Source organism: Cheilinus undulatus, linkage group 2 (genome assembly GCF_018320785.1).
Source record: "Cheilinus undulatus linkage group 2, ASM1832078v1, whole genome shotgun sequence".
Classification (NCBI taxonomy): domain Eukaryota; kingdom Metazoa; phylum Chordata; class Actinopteri; order Labriformes; family Labridae; genus Cheilinus; species Cheilinus undulatus.
Window position 1 is genome coordinate 11,063,456 of NC_054866.1, and position 19,359 is coordinate 11,082,814.

Here is a 19,359-nt window from a genome sequence, read left to right on the forward strand (position 1 = left end):
AAGAGACAACCAGCAGCTAATGGCTTCCCCACAGGGCCATCACTTCCAACTCAGAGTAAAACGTGGGAAGCCACAGGGGAGCAGCTATTAGGAAACCTCAGACTTCTTCTTCTTCTAACAAGCCTGGGGAAGTAGTTCTGCCTTTTCCAGCTTATGAGAAATAAAACAGTCACAGTGGTGGGCATCACAGGAAAGAGGGTGAAACAATCTGCTCTTAAATGTAGAAACCTTTCTCTCATTTTGGTCTAATGCTGCAAGATTATCACTGCCATGGACACTCTGACTCTGTAACAAGCAAATGAAATGAAAAATGGAGTATATTGATATTAGGACTGCTTCTTTAGGTACAAAGATTTGATTTGCATAAAAGGTACCTTGGAGTTTCACATAAAAATATCAACATTCATTAGCTGATAATCTGATAATTATCATCACTAAGTAAGACTACACTCAGTTCCTACATGTGTTGTAAAGTCAAGCTATGATTATGGCTTGATTTAGCAGTTTAATTGCAATACTGCCCTTGTCCCTGTATATTTACAAAGGGGGTTGATTCTGTTTTTGAAGGGAAAATGTCTGCCTCTGCTACAGTGATAAACAAGTGCAAATGTTACCACTCCATACATTTCACATGAACTCTGTCCTTTACTTTTGTTACATATACCATGAACCTTATCCCCCCAGCTTATGGCATATCCAGATATACGGCAGCATCACTCCAGCTATTAGCATTAATGCAGTAAAACTTTAGTGTTAAAATCAGAGCTGAGACTGGTGTGTTTGCAGAGCATGAAGTCCAGTCTTGTCCAACTTAAGTGTATACAGGTGCATCTCCAAAAATTAGAATACCATGAAAAAGTTAAATATTTCCTGTGATTTAATTCAAGAAATGAAATTTCCATGTATTCTAGATAGATGTCATACAAGGTGAAATATTTCAAGACTTTTTTTAACATTGATGATTACAGCTTACAGCTCACTCAAATCAAGAATCCACTATCTCAAAATATTAGAATATCACGAAACACCAGTCCAAAAAATATTTATGATACAGAAATGTTGACCTTCCGGGCAATTAGGCTCAATTATGCACTCCATACGTTAGAGCTCTTTATGCACAAATTGCTGCATCAACATGGCCTGAAGGTGATCAGTCTGTAGCACTGCTGCTATGTTATGAAGCCCAGGTTGTGCCGATAGCAGCCTTCAGCTCATCTTGTCTTCCTCTTGACATTTCCAGAGATTCTCTATGGGGTTCAGGTCAGACCAGTTAGCCAATTAAACACAGTAATACCATGATCAGAAAACCAGTTTCTGTTATTTTTGGCTTCACTGTGGGCAGGTGCCAAGTCCTGCTAGAAAAGGAAATCAGTATCTCTATAAAGTTTCTCAGCAGATGGAATCATGAGGAACTCTACAGCTGACAGCGTTGACTCTGGACTTGATAAAGCACAGTGGACTAACAGCAGAGGACATGCTACCCCAAACCATCACTGACTGAGGAGAATGAACACAGTGGACTTCAAGCACTGACAGATTCTGTGGCTATCTGATTTTCCTCCGGACTCTGGGACCTCAATCTCCAAATGAAGTTCGAAATTTACTTTCATCTGAAAACAGGAGGTTGGACCACTGAGCAACAGACAAGTTCTTTTTCTTCTTAGCTCAAGTGAGATGTTGATAATGTCTGTGGTTCAAGAGTGGCTCGATGCTACAAAACACAACACTTGTCGTCCATTTCCTGGACCCGTCAATGTGTGGTGACTCTTGATCCACTGACTCCAGCCTCAGTCCACTCCTTGTGAAGCTCCTCTAAGTTCTTGAATCTGCTTTGTTTGACAGTCCTCTGGAGGCTGAGTTCATCCCTGTTGCTTGTGCACCATTTCTTACCACGCTTTTCCCTCCCAGTCAACTTTTGATGAATAAGCCTTGATACAGCCTCTGATACAGCCTGCCTTTTAAGCAATGACCTTCTGTGGCTTACCCTCCTTGTTGAGGGTATCAGTGACTATCTTCTGGACCACAGTGAATTAGGCAGTTTTCCCCGTTATTGTGGTTGTATGTACTGAACCAGACACCAAAACCAAAAAGCAAATCATGAAAAAATTAACACACAGTATACATGATATTGTAATTGTTTGACATGCACCTGTACGTGTAAAGGTAAATCAGTCACCAACTGCTTTATCTAAGTTTGTTAGTCCATCAAAGAGAAATTTGATTTAGCACAAATTATTGTGCTAAATTAAGTATTTTAAAAGGCCAGTTTTAAACTTACTCTAAGAACAATTACATTTCTTCTTTTAACTGCATGCAAAAGTAGAGTATTTGGTGATTTAAATATTGTCTTGTTTATTTTACACCCAATCAGCCTGTTCTGTTGATAAACCTTCCCTTTTGTGTAGGTTAAGAGGTTCCACAAGGTTCTTAGATGGCCCATCATCCTTTATATCTTCTAAGTAATAGAATAATCTAGCTTGCTCAATCAGCTGTGGTCTAACAGTGATTAAACCTCAGAGAAAGAATCTGGTATTTGAGATTTTTCATTGTAGCTGCAGACTGTATTGCAGATTGCATGACTGGATCTTTGTCTTCACACATGTGATAATTTTTCTTTTGGGGGATTAATCATAAACTGGATCATTGTTAACAGTTTGGTGGTGAATTTAAAGAAGCTAAAGGGACAGTTTTCTAGGCATAATTGCTCCCCACATAGACCTTTTTTTCCTCTCAGGAAAAGCTACAACCAGTCAGTAAACAAAAGCATATAACATGAGAAAATGTCCCATGTCTGCACATTTTTTATTCATGTGCAGATATACATGTCATCCAGCAATGTAAAATGCATTGCAATGCCCCTGGGTCTTCTGCTGGGACTAACAGGTATAATTTTGAAGTGAAGATATCTATAAATACATGAACTGACGGAATAGATTTATGACTGTTGTTGGATTTAAATTTTTGTATTTTCTTAATTTTCTGACCATTTCTCCAAGGTTAATCTTTAAATGGTTCATGTATGCATTTATGTTTTTACATTACATTTTCTTAAGAGTCAAGCAAGACTTATGTAATATCTATGATGTATTTTAATATCTGCCGATATCTGTTTTCATGTAGGCTGTAATCCTGCATAAGATCACCCTTTCTATCAATGCTAAATCTAGTTCACAATCTGTCTGTGACATTTTTTGGAGTATGGACCTGGAGCAGATTAAAATGTCAAAAACAGGCGAGGAACAGGAGCATGAAATTAGAAACGTGTCTGGGTTTTTTCCTCTCTTGAGAACACATTTCATAAAAAGTCCTGATGACAATAAAACAAAAAGAATAAAACTAAGAAGAGATTTAGAAATCTTTTTCAAGCTGACTTAGTAACACTTGGGGGAGGGGCCTCGGTACTTTTGGTGTGGGGTTTGAGTGGCCTGTACATATGAGGGGAGTGGTCTTGAAAGACCCCAGGTCTTCATGTAGTTGGAGAACACTCTGTTTGGCTAACCCTAACCCTAGCTGACCCTAACCCTTCATCTGATAGTAACACTTTAAGGAGGGGCCTCGGTGCTTTTGGTGTGGGGTTTGAGTGGCCTGTACATATGAGGGGAGTGGTCTTGAAAGATCCCAGGTCTTCACAAAGTTGGAGAACACTCTGTTTGGCTAACCCTAACCCTAGCTGACCCTAACCATATTCTGATAGTAACACTTGGAGGAGGGGCCTTGGTGCTTTTGGTGTGGGGTTTGAGTGGCCTGTACATATGAGGAGACTGGTCTTGACATATCCCAGGTCTTCACGTAGTTGGAGAGCTCTCCATTTGACTAACCCTAACCCTTGCTGACCCTAACAATAATCTGATAGTAACATTTAGGGGAGGGGCCTCGGTGCTTTGTGGGTGGGGTTTGTCTCGCCTGTACACATGAGGAGAGTGGTCTTGACATATCCCAGGTATTTACATATATGGAGAGCGCTATGTTTAGCTAACCCTAACCCTGGCTAACCCTAACCCTTCATCTGATAGTAAACTTGGAGGAGGGGCCTCGGTTCTTTTTGTGAGGGGTTTGAGTGGCCTGTACATATGAGAAGAGTGGTCTTGAAAGATCCTAGGTCATCACGTAGATGGAGAGTGCTCTGTTTGGCTAACCCTAACCCTAGCTGACCCTAACCATAACCTGATAGTAAAACTTTAAGTAGGGGCCTCGGTGATTTCGGTGTGGGGTGTGAGTTGCCTGTACATATGAGGGGAGTGGTCTTGAAAGATCCCAGGTCTTTACATAGTTAGAGAGCGCTCCGTTTGGCTAACCTTAACCCTAGCTGACCCTAACCCTTAATCTGATAGTAACACTTGGAGGAGGGGCCTCAGTGCTTTTGGTGTGGGGTTTGAGTGGCCTGTACATTTGAGGGGACTGGTCTTGAAAGATCCCAATCCTTCACCTAGTTGGAGAGCGCTCCCTTTGGCTAACCCTCACCTAACCTCTTTTTGGACAGTTTCACCTATTCTTCTTTGCAGAGCCTCTCAAGCTTAGTCAGGTTGGGTAGAGAGCATTAGCACACAGCCAATTTCAGATATCAGAGCAGTGTTGGGGGTAACATGTTACAAAGTTATCTGTTAGAGTAATCAGATTACTCTTTTGTTGTAACGAGTAATGTAACGCATTAGTTTTACAATTCAAGTAATCCCTTCTTTCGTTAAATTTTCATAAAAGTAATCCATTACTTAAAGAAAATGCCAAATTTCCTCTCTCTCCTGCAGCTTCAAAAAGAGAGAGAGAGAACAAAAGGAAGCTCCCGGAAGCATCTGCTTTGTTTGTCCTTCTCTCTTCCCGTATGCACATTGGCACGTAGCGCCATGCCAGCAGAAGGTAAACATTCTGTGCCACTACGTGCACATTGTTAACTTGTTGAGCTAGCAAGATGACAGAGAGGACAGCATGACACTGTGGAATTATCCCCAATATGTTGGATTTCTGGATAAAAGGGATAAGAACAGCATCATGGGGAAACGTACATTTAAAAGCTCAGTTTTCTTTCATTGATTCAGCTGTGCAGTCATTCTTATTACGTGCTGTAATTACGCACTGTGATTCTGTCTGCCTCTGCCCAGCTTGTTGTCAGATTGTGTGCATGTTAAAGAGCTGTAAAGGTTTTCCTGTCTGTTAGTGTTATTCTCAGGCTGCAGAGATACAGATTATGGGATGTAAATTACACTGTATATTGGCATTAGAGTCTGCACATTCAAATGCAGATGTGTGGTCGTTATCTGTCGTTGAGTGGAACAAGTGGTTAAAGGGTTTTAATATTCAGTAACGCAAAAGTACTCTAATGCGTCAGTTTTAGAAGTAGGTAACGCAGTAATTTAAGTTATTTTTCTCAGTATGTAATGCAGCAATCTAACGAGTTAGTTTCAAATGTAATGCTACTCAACACTGCTCCAGAGATGTGCAGCAAAATTCAAGGACAATAATGAGAATGAAATCCTGGCTGGAATGCAGGTACAGTTGTGTTTATGCCTGTGAGCGGTTAAAGTATGCATAATCCAGGCGGCTGGTCTGCTTGCTCTCATTAATGGTTGTGGATATTCTGTCAGTGACTCTACAACCTAGAATTCAGGGTTTTGGAGGCTACGATGCGATTTGGAGCAATTAAACAGTCGTGTTGACACCATACACGAGGACTATTCAGACAAATAATCCTTTGCAACGAGGCTCCACTCAGGATAGGCAAATCTGGCCTTCAATCAGGCTTAAAGACCCTGTAAAGTGAAATCTATTATTTGTGTCTTAACACAAAAGATATCTTGGAATATGGTTCCTGTAAACATGTGAAAACACTGAGCTCTACAAGTGACTGAAGTTTGGTTTTAGACAGTTAGAAAGTTTTTCACGTCTTTCCTGGCTAGGTTTCATGTGGGCCGGGCAAATATGAGGGCTCATGATGTCACGAGCCCACAGTGGGAAATTACTCTGCCCCTCTAACACCAAAATTCAAAATCAAAGGGCAGTTCATCTACAATCTGTTGTTAGCTGATGTCACTGCCTTTATTGAAAGTCAACAGTCATTAAATGCTGTTTTTCTGTTCATTGTGAGGTAAATTTGCCAAATCTATCGGCCACAATGGTCTATGGATCATTTAAAGCTTCAGAGATTTGAGCCAGAAAGCAGACTTTGTCTCTTCTTCTAAGGTCAACAAAAGGTCAAGAGGCATGAGTGCTTTCCTCAATTCAGATTGTAGCATTTTTTTATTTGAGCGGACCGAATTTCTCCTGAGTGGGCGTGACTTCAGCTCATTCAACAGACACGCCCACACCATCCTGGAGCAGATTTTACTGCCTCATTTTTCATGATTTTGAAGCTTAATTTCATAAACCTAGAGATGTTTTGTCAGAAATTTGACCTGGGGGTTTACAACACAGTGACCTGTCATACAACAAAACCTAAATACAGATTTATTTTCACTTTATAGGGTCTTTAAATGTTGTTGTGTGTATCCAGCCTATGATTGTTTTATAGGTGGGAGATCTGCCATCTGACTCTCCTACGTCTGTTCAGTCTGTTTTACAGGGTATGCACATGTTCAGTGTTTTCTGTTGAATATAAATGTTGCTGTTTCCAAGAGTTATAAGTCCCAGGGTTGTTCAAAGGCACATCATTTCAGATTGTGTCATTACTAAATCAACCTGTAGAGCAACACCTTTCATATTAGAGGTATATATGTGATCAATTGTGATTAATTAGATTTAATTTCTAATCAACTGACCACCCTAAATATAACATGGAATGGAAATAAAAGCAATCAAATGCTCAAATTTCAAAAGTTTAATGAAAATGGCATGAATTATCAATAGACTATTCAATAATTCCTTAAACATTCTTGAATAAGAGCTTTATTTTTTGTTACCTTCTGAACCTGTACCATGTTGAAGTTCTGACAAACTGTTTTTTTATTCTTTCTTGTCTCATAAGTATTTTCTTTAGTGAAGCATTGTGGCAAGATTAAACATTGCACATTATTTCAAGTCTTCAGTCACCTCTTGAAATGTTTGTCCATATAGAAAGAAAAAGAAAAGGTACTGAAAAACTGCAGGCTGTGTTTTTGTTTACCTCTTCCTGATTTGATGTCGTGTACTGCAGAGAAAGAAAAGTGGAGCACAAATGCTCAGCCATTCGTGGAAATAAGTCTTCTCTGGATTTTGCTGGAGAAATCGACTGTAGCTTTTTGGATGTGGGTTTTACCTTTCAGGAAATCGTTGAATACAAAGCCACGAGTTGTTAATTTTAACCCTTTTATAGTAAGGTCTTACTGAAAAGAAGAGTTTTTGGCAGAGAATGGTGCTTTCTATTTGTGGTCTGTGTTCTTGACCTCAGACTTTAAACTACTGCATGGTTCACTTTTCAAAGTCCATTAAGGCAAATGAAAAATTCATAAGTATAAACAAACATTTGGGGGGCTGAACACGGTGCATCAAACCACACTTAAAAGATATGAATACATCAACAACACAGGAAGGTGAAGTTCAAAGAGAAGGGCTTTGGATTTGAATACATGAATGTTCTAGTAGGTTTATGGTTAAAATAAATTGACATCCAGACAAAAAACATTGATTTGTTTGGAGATTTTTTTGAACCAGGGCTGCATACAGAACATACTAATCAAAAATGAAACAGATCAGTATTGATGGTCATCAATCTCAGAGTGAGTTAATGCACATAAATACCCATAAATGCACCTGTGTGGAAAGACATACAGCCACATGCACACAATGGCTGTTTTGCACACACTTGCACCATACACTGTTCAAAATGCTATGTTGGCTTAACTTAAAAAATGATTTAACTAGTTGCATTATTTTAAGTTTTAACCACTCTTATGGGCTTGTGGTGCCAACAAAAGGATGATAAACTCTACAGGGTTTTGCCAACAAATAATGTTAGTGGTTAACGTTTGGCAGAAGTGAGGAGAACTTTATTAATAAGGAAAACTCGGTCTTGTTTGTAAGGGAACAAAGAGTTTTGTACCCTGACCTACCATTTTTACGCTAGGATTAACAAGCCTAAAAGAGAGGTTAAACTCATAGTAATTCATGCAACTTCACAACCCAGGTCCAATAAGCTGGGATGATGGGTCAAATGCGATTTAAAAGAGAATATAGTGATTTGTAAATTCTTCCCAACCTATACTTAAGTGAATACAGCACAAAGACGAGACACAAAATGTTCATCCCGGTTAATTGTATAGTTTTATTGTGGGGGGGGTTTGATTAACCTTGCAAAGCAGACGGATACATCCGTTTCAGTGTTTCTTACTGGCAAATCCATCTTGCAACACTCCCATTTGAACCGTATGGGCCTGGTTAAAAAGTGACAGGACCAATCAGCGACAATGGGCAGTACTTTCAGGTGCGGCGTGTCATGATGTAAGCAAGCAGCAACAAGAGGCCAGTGCAGTTATGGCAGAAGACATTAGTGTGGATGCTGCTAAAGCGCCAGTTTTATCAGAACTTGACGGCATTTCTTTGTTAAAAGAACAAAGAACAGCATTGAATTGTTTTCATATCAAAAACGACAGTGTTTTGTTGCTCTGATTGGCCCCTAAAGATTTGACAGACAGAATGTTCATCCAATCACCCTCCGATTTTTGTTTCGAAGGCTCTGCCCTTTCCCAAACGCTGTCTATGAGTGGGTTAGGTTAGGTTTTGGTTGTTTTTTTGTTTGTTTTTTTGTTTGTTTGTTTGTTTGTTTGTTTTTTGGGGGGGGGGGGGTATTTTTTAGAAATATACACACGTTTTGAGTTTGATACCTACAACACCTTCCAAGAAAGTTGGAACAAGGTCAAGTAAAGACAAGGAAAGCTGTGGAATGCTCAAAATACACCTTGAACAATAAAGAGGTAAGTAAGTTAATAAGTAGCAGGTGATAGTACCATAATTGCCTTGAAAAGGTCTTCTCCCAAAAGGCTCAGTCGTTTACAACCAACATTGCACATGGTTCTCTACTTTTAAAAGACTGTGCTGGCAAATAGTATAATAGTAGTCCAGCATTCATCAGTATGCACCTGCAAGGAATTTAGAGATTTCACCATCTACAGTCCATTATACTGTAAAAGACTGAGAGAATCTGGAGAAATCCCTGCACAACAGGGGCAAGGTTGAGACAACTTGACTCTTTTAGTAGTGTAATAATGGTCTGTCGGTTCTGTGAAAGCATTAAAATTCTGGTCAAGTAAGCAATCTATCTATCCCAGCATCCACTCCCTAATCAATTCACTCATTCCCTCTGCCAGTCACTGTTTACTTATTGGCCCATATGTTCATTCAACCAACCCTTCAGTAACGTGATTTGCACAGGGAATTCACAGGCGGTCAACTCTCATGCCGTTTTCCATTCTTTAGCATCTCTGCAGCCTTTACCTTGACTCTAATGATTCTTAACAGCTTTCCTGACACTTTTGTTGTGTTGTCATTCAGCTTTCAGTGGGCTGGTGCATATTTAAAAAGGTGTAACAAGGTAAATACTGATATTTCTCACTATCATGCTTTTTAACCCCCTCTGTTACCGTCTTACTGTTGCTACTTTATTGGCAGTCCTCTGCAAACTCACAGCAGAAACGTTAGCCGCGATCTCATTTGCCAGTTGTTTTTTCCAGCAGGTGCGAGCCGTCTGCCACTTCCCACTCACTGTGAGTGCTGGAGCCCCAGGTGGGAATTGTGATGGGGGTCTACGCTTGTGTGTGGGTGTGTGTGTAATAGTGGGTGTGGTGTAAATGTGTTTGTTTTTCAGTGACACATCTGTCAGACAAGCAGTGTTTCAAGCTGTCTGGGCTCCCCGTGGTATTAAAAAGGGAATCTTGAGAAAGCTTGGAGGAAAATTGAATAAACAAGCACTTTGAGCTTGGAGCTACTACAGCATACATGTGAAACAGGCTGAGGCTTTACACTAGCACCTTCAGGTTATTGATTCAGTTTGAGCATGTTTATTTCTGCACCAGACACAAAATTAAATCATTATTTTAGTGTTAAACCCATTGTTTACTGTTTTTAATTTATGGCAGATTTTTATAAAGAATCAAAAGTTTTAAAGACAAAAAAATCTCATCTTCATTAAATAAATGACACAGGATGCAGGATGGCTGAGTGATCTTTGTTTTTAAGAGTACACATTATAAGATATCAGATTGATGTTGGACCTTATTTTCCCCAACCTTACAAAGCAGATGGATGCACTTGTTTCCTTGTTTTTCACTGGCAAATCCATCTTGCAAAGCACCCATTTAAACTGTTTGGGCCTGGTTAGAAAGTGCCAGGACCAATCAACGACGAGGGCCAGTACTTTCAGGCCCGGCAGAGTCGTGACATAAACAAGCAGCAGCAAGAGGCCAGTGCAATTATGGCGGGAGACCTTAGCGTGGATGCTGCTAAAGCGCCAGTTTTGTCAGAACTTGACGACATTTCAAAGAACAGCAGTGAGTTGTTTTCTTTTCAAAAACGACAAAAGTTGAGTACTTACATGTCTATAGTCGCCATGTTTCCCGTTATTCCTCAGTAGCAGCTACGTCATGTGTTTTGTTGCTCTGATTGGCTTGTGGAGATGTGACAGACAGAACGTTCATCCAATCACACTCCAAGTTTTTTTCAAAGCCTCTGCCTCTTCCTAAATGTTTCCTATTAAAGCTTTCCCAGATGGATGTGTGAAACACATCCATCTGACGTGTCCGGTTAGATTTTCCCCCCTTGTGACCGAAACCAGCAAAGGTCCAGTTATTTAATGGCCCTGAATATAAATTCAGATGTTTGTTTACAGAGACAAAGCAGAAGAATGATGTTGAGGGGAGCTGTGGTCTCATGCACACAACGGCGCCTGAAAGTGGCGTATGCCACTACTTAAGACCAGCTCAGACAGCACAAATTCAGCCAGTTTGGCCCAATCGCAATGTCGCAGCTCATCATAAAACCTCGAGCCTAGTTATGCTCATCAGGAGCAGCAAACACTCTTGTACTGACATAATTAACAATGTGTCCAAGATACCCCACGACCACGATTTAACAAAACTAGCATGTCCAAATTTTTCTTGCACCATCGTCAAGTTTGACACCCTGACCTAAAGCAAACAGTGACAAATCTAGCAACTTCTCCTGGCATCATTGGAGACATTTTGAGACTCTGACATGAAAGCGTGTATTATTCTTTATTCTTCTGAACCAAGCAGCAACCTCTGGTCCTCAAAATTGAAGCCAATGTGGACATGCAAATATTACCTTGAAATTGCAATACAGCAAGTGTCCACTTGAGGCTGGCCGCAGGAACACTGGAAGTCACTTACACAACATATGTTCAAAAGCCTGTTTTTACACTAGAAATGAACTCGTTCACAGCCTGGTTCAAAAACATCAAATGTGTCTCATTAGCTAATGTCTTCATGCCCTCTCACGGTATGGTAACTTTACATTTCCGTGTTTCTTACTGGTGAATCCATCTTGCAAAGTCCCATCCGAACCGTTTGGGTCCGGTTAGAAAGTGACAGGACCAATCAGCGTCAAGGGGCAGTGCTTTCTGGCTTGGCAGAGTCGTGACTAATGCAAGCAGCAAGAAGAGGCCGGTGCAATTATGGCGGAAGACATTAGCATGGATGCTGCTGAAGTGTATGTTTTATCAGAACTTGACGACATTTCTTTAAGTCATTTTTTTTTCCAATAACGAAAAATGTGTACTGACATGTCTACAGTCACCATGGTTTGCATTACATAGTTCTCTATGGAGTTTACTCCTTGGTAGTGGTGCACCTCCGTAACGGCTACTGATTTTTTTTTTTCAAAGTTTCTGTGTCATGATCCCTGTCTTTTAAGTTTATTTTTTCCACCTCTTTCGCACATTCATGTCTGTTTTATTTTGCATGTTCTAATTTCTCTTTTCTGTTTTAGATTGATCACGCTCCACTTACCGCGCCCCGCCTTTTCCTCACTGACTCTCCTTACCTCTTGTGTCACTCACCTCGTCTCCTCCCTCTCCTGCTCTCCGTTCTGCACGCTGCTCCTCACACCAGTCCTGCATCACTAATTAGTCATAGTATAATACTCACCTGCTCACTCACCTCCTTTGTTAGTCCATTCTTCACAGTCACGTACCAGTTCTCTAGTTTTACTCACGTTATAGTTCTTTTTGGTCACTTTTGCCAGTCCCAGGCCTGATTAAAGGAAAAAGGGTTAGAATTGTGACATCAATAAAAACAAGAATGAAAGAAGAAATTTTATTTGTAGTTCTAAACATATTAAGGGTGTTTTTTCTCACTTCATGTCTCCCTCACTACGTAATTCCTCTCACCTTCAGCGTCCTTTTCAATTTCATGAACAGGAAATGGGACACTTCTGATAACCTGCTGCTATTGCTACATTCTAGCTAATGGCCTCACCTGCAGCCATTGTTTACAGGCTGGCAGTAAAACTAAACCATGTTTGTGCCTAGAGACCCTGCCATACATGCTGTAAGCAAATTCTCTGATTCATTCATCATGAGCCTAGATGAATGAACCACAACTCAGTTGTTTGCTTTAGAAATCCAAACACCAAATAGCATGAAAAACTGATGCCTATAGAGACAGTACATTTTTTAAAGGCATCCATTCATCCATTTTCTATACCGCTTACCCTGTTCAGAGTCACCGGGGGCTGAAGCCTATCCCAGCTTTCATTGGGCGAGAGGCGGGGTACACCCTGGACTGGTCGCCAGTCAATCGCAGGGCTAACATATAGAGACAGACAACCAGGCACACTCACATTCACACCTACAACCAATTTTAGAGTCACCAGTTAACCTAATGAGTATGTCTTTGGTGGTGTGAGGAAGCCGGAGTATTCGGAGACTACCCACATGTGCACGGGGAGAACATACAAAATCCGCACAGACAGGCCCTGACAGGGAAGTGAACCAGATACCTTCTTGCTGTGAGGCAACAGCGCTAACCCCTGCAGATGCAGACAGCACAAAAGTGCTCCGATTCTGCATCTCCATACAGAATCTGTAAAAGATTATAATGTCAAAAACAATTAAAACTGTCCTTTTGTCTGTGGTCTCACACATTTCCAAACTGGTTAGGTTTTGAAAACCATCCACCGTGTAGAGAGCTTTAAACAAAATAAATTCCTGGCAGACTTACAGCACCTCCAAATACTTCACTCCTTCCGCTGTCAGGCTCCCCCTCTTCACGTTTACTCTCATTTTTGTCCAACAGAATGCGTCTGTTGTTCTGCCCGTCTCTGCTCTCCCCCGTTATTTCATGAATTACTTTGAGTCCCAGCACTCACCTGGAAAGTGCACAAACGATGGCTGATTACCTAACAGCTGCCAAGCTGTTGTGTAACAATTATTCTATTTTTGTTGCATCTTTTTTTGTTTTGTCTTTTGTTTCTTTGCTTTAAGCTGCTTTTTTGTCAACTAAATCATGTGCTTTTAACTTTTGCCTCTAACCAGCAGTGACTTCTCATTTATTCTACGCATGGAGGGATCTTGTTGTAGTCTCTTATTAAAGATCCTCTGCTCCACAGAACCAGGGGAACACAGGATGGGAATCTAACTATGAACTGTATATTCATTTCCTCTTTCATTTTGGTCATTTACTGAGATAATTTAGAAATCCATCATCTGCTGTTCTTTCAGCCCTAGTTTTGACGTTTCTCCCAGCCATTTGATTAGCAACATTTGTTCTCATTGATGAAATAATGATTGACAGTTTTGGCAATTTCCTTCACTTTTCCTTTGGCTTCACTTTGACTGAGCAAACTCAGTGGTAGATTTGGTCATCTCATGAACAAAAAGGTCAGGGGTTTGATCCCCAGCTCCTGCAGCCACAGGTTTGGGCATCCCTTGGTAAGATACTTAACCAAAAACTGCAACTATTGCTACACTATATTGCCAAAAGTATTTACTCACCCATCCAAATAATTGAAATCAGGTGTTCCAATCACTTCCATGGCCACAGGTGTATAAAATCAAGCACCTAGGCACCTACTGTTTCTACAGAAACAGTAACATACTTCTCTGGAGTGACAAATCGCACTTCTCCATCTGGCAATTTGATGGGCGAGTCTGGGTTTGGCAGATGCTAGGAGAATGGTACTTGTCGGGCTGAATTGTGCCAAGTGTAAAGTTTGGTGGAGGGGGGATTATGGTGTGTGGTTGTTTTTTAGGAGCTGGGCTTGGCCCCTTAGTTCCACTGAAAGGAACTCTGAATGCTTCAGCATACCAAGAGATTTTGGACAATTCCATGCTCCCAACGTTGTGGGAACAGTTTGGGGATGGCCCCTTCCTGTTCCAACATGACTGCACCAGTGCACAAAGCAAGGTCCATAAAGACATGGATGAGAGAGTTTGGTGTGGATGAACTTGACTGGCCTGCACAGAGTCTTGACCTCAACCTGATAGCACACCTTTGGGATGAATTAGAGCAGAGACTGAGAGCCAGGCCTTCTCTTCCAACATCAGTGTGTGACCTCACAAATGCTCTTCTAGAAGAATGGTCAGAAATTTCCATAAACACACTCCTAAACCTTCCCAGAAGAGTTGAAGCTGTTACAATTGCAAAGGGTGGACTGACGGCATATTAAACCCTATGGATTAAGAATAGGATGTCACTTAAGTTCATATGCGAGTCAAGGCAAGTGAGCGAATACATTGGCAATGTAGTGTATGTCAAAGGTGTGTGAATGGGAATGTATGGGACTGGTAAATACTTTTGGCTACATTACATGGCAGCCTCTGCAATTGTTGCATGAATGGACAAGTGTAAAAAAGCTGCAGCGTCTATGAACCCTAACAAGATAATCCTCAAATTCCACATACTCCACCAATTTCCTAGCAAACCAGATCACTCCTCTTCTAGTCAATTCTTCCAATTCCAAAGCAGGAACCCTGGTCTGTCTCCAGCAGCAGCCAGAAGCGCCACTCCAAGCCACTCCGCTCAAGATATACCAAGTCTGTTGTCATCAGAGGCCACTGCTAATGTGTCTCAATCCATGGTAGAAGCAGAAACATAGAAAATTTTGAAGACAGCAGGAAATCAACTTCATAAAGGTAAAATTATATGTAGTATATAAGGTTTACTATTTCCACACAAACTTGTAGTTCTCATATAATCATGTGATCTCTTGTCTCCAGCTGCTCGGGTCTGCTGTACATCATTCCAGAGACACGTCCAGTAGAAGGGGGGCATGCACTGTTGATTGGAGCAAACTAATGTGTTCCCAAAATACAGCAAAGATAGAGTATTTGGAATTTATGGGCAACGGGTTTGTTGTTTGCAGATGATGTAGCGTCACAGGGAAGAACTCCAGATGGGTGGCAGGAGAAGCGCTATCAAAACGTCAACATTTTGTGCCAGCCATTCAAAATTGCAAGAAAAAACACAGACAATTTAGAGCTAGTTTTAAGTCCCAAAAGTTGCTACGTATTCAGGCAAAAAAGTTTGAAAAGCTCACAGTGAAATGGCATCAGACATGGATTAAGTATGTCCACAGCCTGGAGTGGTCTGGTTTAGTTCAGTACAGTTAGGGTGCGTTAACACTACGGGCCCGGTCCCAGATCTGACTACACTTGTGCGTAGTGATGGGTCATTCATGAATGAGCCGGTTCAATGAGCCGGCTCTTGTGTGAATGATAAGAGCTGGATCCCATTTGAGACCTATTTTATATTTTCATAACTGTTATTATTATTATTACTAGTAGTAGTAGTAGTATTAGTGTTATCATTTGTATATAGATTATGCGTGTCTGTGTGTTATTTGACTGATTATCATAGATGATCTTTTATCCTCTACCACAGGCAGGCCATGCATTAAGGGACTCATGTTGGATGGTGTAGCATTAATGTTGCCTGTCACATGTGTCATACATCCCAGCCAGTGAGTAGATTTCTAACCAACAAGGTGTTTTGAGGAGACAGTAGATTTTAAAAATTTCATATTTTCATCAATTTAAAAAAATGTGCATAGTTGGAATAAAATACCTGCCGAAATAACAATCATATGTTATAACATTGCTCAAATGGGCAGGTCAAATGAAGCCAAACTGGCACCTGAATGAAGAGCCATTTGGTAGCCAAAAGAGCTGATTCTTTTTGCTGAGCGGAGATAAATGAGCCAGATCACTGAAAAGAGCCTAAATCCCCATCACTACTTGTGCCCAAAGTTCACTTCTTTATGGTCAGTATGAATGCAAACAAACCGTGCACTGGGCCCGCTTGCAGAGGTGGTCTTGGGCACGATACAAGTTGACTCGGGACAGAGAGTTGTGCAAGCTATACAACATCATCATTAAAGCAAAACGTCTTTCCCCATAACAGAGGTTTGTTCACATCTTTCTCAATAAATGATTGAAATTTTCAAAACCAAGTCAACAAATGGTCTGTTGGCTCACCTATGAGATGTTATGAGCCACTTTTGGAATTTCCCCCTGAAGGACTAATAAAGGAATATCTCATCTTATCTTTCAAATTGTAGTTTGCGAGATGAGTTGCAAAGGCAGTAAATGTCTCATGTCACTTCAAAATACGTGTCCATTTAATCCTCTATGCTGCGCGTAGATGTGTAAATACAAAGAGGGACATATTAATGGTTTTTAAAAACATCCATGGTTTCAGGATGGACTTATTCGCCAGGCTTAAAACAGAAACTCTCAGGAGGGTTTTAAACAGGTCTATGTAGGTAATGTGAAAGCAAGCCAGCATATGCACATACATCCAGTGAATGTAGAAATTTTCTGATAACTGCAGTGCACAGGTTCACCTAGAGCTTTAAAGCTAATTTTCCTTTATTACCGCTGAATCCAATCTACTGCTCTTCACTTCCTGTTCCAAATCTGACATTTGTGCATCATTAGGATGGTGTGACTGTTAACCTATGGAAAACAGATGGATGGCTCAGCATTTATATTTTTCCCAACAATAAAACAAACTGTGTTCTCCTGGGTGAAAGAGTAGCTTTCTCACTCACTCACATTTCAGCAGATTTGAAGCCGCTGCGTGGTGTGTGTATTTGTGTTTGGCTGCTGTACCTTTTATCAGCTCAGCCTCAGGAATCAAACTACACAGTCCTTCCTGGTGGTTCATGTATCTCACAAACTCAGACAGTGTGAGCAGACGCATAAGGCTGGGGTTCATGTAACATTTAGGCCAGATTTAAAACCTGATACATAAAAACATCACATCTTACATTAAAATCAGGATTTTTCAACTGAGGCACTGAGCTGTACTTTGGCTACAAGCCATCCAGTGTAACGATAAATATGGTCCATGGGACCCAAAATCCAACATGCATATGTCTGTTGGCACTTATTGCACGTAACTTTGTTATGCTCACCTTCTCCGAACACAGTTAGACTATCTCAGGGGTACAATGATTGCTGGACTGATTGATATAATATTAAGGATAATTAATTATAAACGAAGCTCAGCCATAGGTTATCCAGGATATGGTAGTCATACACCCAGCCGTGATCAGCTGATCCAAATTATCCCCCTCCTAACCCTCCAAGCTCCAACAGCCAATCACAGCTCTTTCTCTCAACACAGCAGTCCATCTATAAAAAATGACATACTTACCACTAATCCCTGCTTGCATTAATACTGATGCACCACACTGCTGCTGCTGCTAACAAAGCCTCACCTCCTCCACCCCAGCGTCCTCCTTTATAGCATAAAGCTTGTCGCACCCTCACAGTGAGATTCATGCTACTGTGGATTAGCTGCTTTTGAACTAATTTTATTGTATTCGGTACCCATTGTCTTTAATATATTCATCCATATAGAGGTTTCTAGCTATCCCTGGACAGTCAAAGCATGCTGCTTGACTAACACAGTGAGCATCTTTGCCAGGTAAATCTGTATATCTATTTTGCAATAAAATAGTAAAATGAATGACGAGAGTGTTCCTGACTACATCAAATGTGGTGGTGGAAGAAGATGCATCAGCTATGAATACCAACGCATTTAGGCATGTAGACATAGTCAAGATGATCAGATGAAGTTCAAAATGGAGCATCAGAATGGGGGAGAAAGGTAGTTTAAGTAAGTTTGGTAAGTGACTCTAAAGGCCAAGGATGTTTATGGTCTGGCTGACTTGTATGTTTTTTATGCCTTTTTATGCCGACCATCCAAAACTTAAAAACTTTAAATGACAGTTTAAATAATGGTTTGTGAAGTGAATGTAGAAAAATCTTGTGTTCAGTGGGAACTGGCTCATCAGTCAGTGTGTCATGAATAGTGAGCCACTAATGAGAAAATACGACAAAAATGTGGATTGATTATGATGAAACCTATCATACTTAGTGAGCAGTAACTGAATGACCTATCATCCAGCACCACCACAGGGTCAGTTTTTCCTAGTATCTCTTCATTAAGCAGAGAAATTACTCTCAGACGTTCACATAAATTAATGCACTATGTTTATCATTCCCTGACTTTACCTCTAGTGCCACCATGAGGTTTACATTTTGTTTTTTACCCAAATGCTGGAAAATAGGAAGTCAGTGCAGCTATCTGTGGATCTGGGACAGAAAAACCTTCATTTGATGATCCTTTGACTTGTCCTCTAGCTCCACCACTTGGCCAAATCGACCATTACCTCGTCCTTGTCCACCTGAACCATTTTTTATCTGAAGCAGTAGGTTACTTTGTGGAGCCATGGACCAGCTAGAGGAGGTGAGCAGGCTAAGCATTGCCATTAGCCAGCAGTGTGATTTGATGTTTAACTGTGCTATCCAGCAAATTATCTGCAATGGTTAAAGTTGGGGCAGCAGGTTATGTTAGTGTTATGGTAGTGTTGCTGATAAATGAATCAAATAGCATATTCATTTTTCACTTCATGATCTGTAATACAGCAGAAACAGCAACAAAGGACCAGTGAAAAGAAGACCAGGAGGCACTTAAACCTGGTGTAATGTCTCCATCAACAAAATATATAATTTGACATATCTATAAGAGTGCCGATAGAGACATTAACAGAACTGGAACAAAGACTGTAGCGCCTTTTACTACTAAGTATTTGGTATACAAGACAAGAAAATATTACTTTACAGACACCTTATCAAAAAAAAGTAATCAACAACTCTGCAAAAGCTTTCCTTTTCATTTTAATGTCTCTTAAAACAAAGCATCTGCAAGAAAATTCTGTTTGATTAAAGAAAAAGTATATTTAGTCTCATGTTCTAGTTGTGTGAGGGTTTTAGTGGACCCCAGAAGATTTTCTGGTCTCAAAAAGAGCTGTGGCATATTTGAGTTTGGTAACGACTGCTGTAAAGAACAGTGACTGCCAAGTTCTGCTTTTGTTTTCACAACTGACCCCATTGTCAAATATTAAATAGTCTGAAATTTAGCTCATGTCACT